This window comes from Gossypium hirsutum, chromosome D08 (assembly GCF_007990345.1).
Source record: "Gossypium hirsutum isolate 1008001.06 chromosome D08, Gossypium_hirsutum_v2.1, whole genome shotgun sequence".
NCBI classification, from domain to species: Eukaryota; Viridiplantae; Streptophyta; class Magnoliopsida; order Malvales; family Malvaceae; genus Gossypium; species Gossypium hirsutum.
In genome coordinates this window covers 45,323,306-45,323,989 of record NC_053444.1, presented here as the reverse complement: position 1 = coordinate 45,323,989, position 684 = coordinate 45,323,306, and positions in this window count along the sequence as shown.

Below are 684 nucleotides of genomic sequence, written 5' to 3'. Positions count from 1 at the left end.
GTAACACATAAAAATATGTATTAAACATCAATACAAAACAAACCTATTACATGCCATATAACCCAAAGATAACATAACAAAAACTACCAAAAAGATATCCAAATAGGGTGATTCTTTGAGTTGATCCGATCGCCCGATTCCACAAAAACATATCTACAAGAAAATAAGAAAAAAATACATGAGTAAGCTTCAATAGAGCTTAGTAAGTTCAACAATTAGAATGATAAAAATTACCGTATAAACATAGCAATTATATTAATAAGATTAACAAATAATAATTCCTGTCAACCACAGTTATTTTAATAGGTGAGTTTATACATATCCATATACAAGTAACATAATATAATTAATCATATGAGGTCAATCAATATCAAGTTTTGATAATATCGATAAATCATGAAATTTACTACACAAAGCAGTAACAAGTCATTAATCACTAGAAATTTTGCCTGATGAACAATATAACAGATACAAGTACGCGGTCATCCACCCAAAACACGCCAGAAAGTTCAAACAAGCCAATCGAACTAAAAATACGCATTGGAATCAAGTGCCTAGCCCGTAGGCTGTCAACCCTCCGAAAGCATGCCTAGGCACCAAGTGCCAAGCTCGAAGGATTTATATTTGCCCCCAATAACACACCAAAATCACTGTAAATATAACACGATAGTCCGCAACAAATGC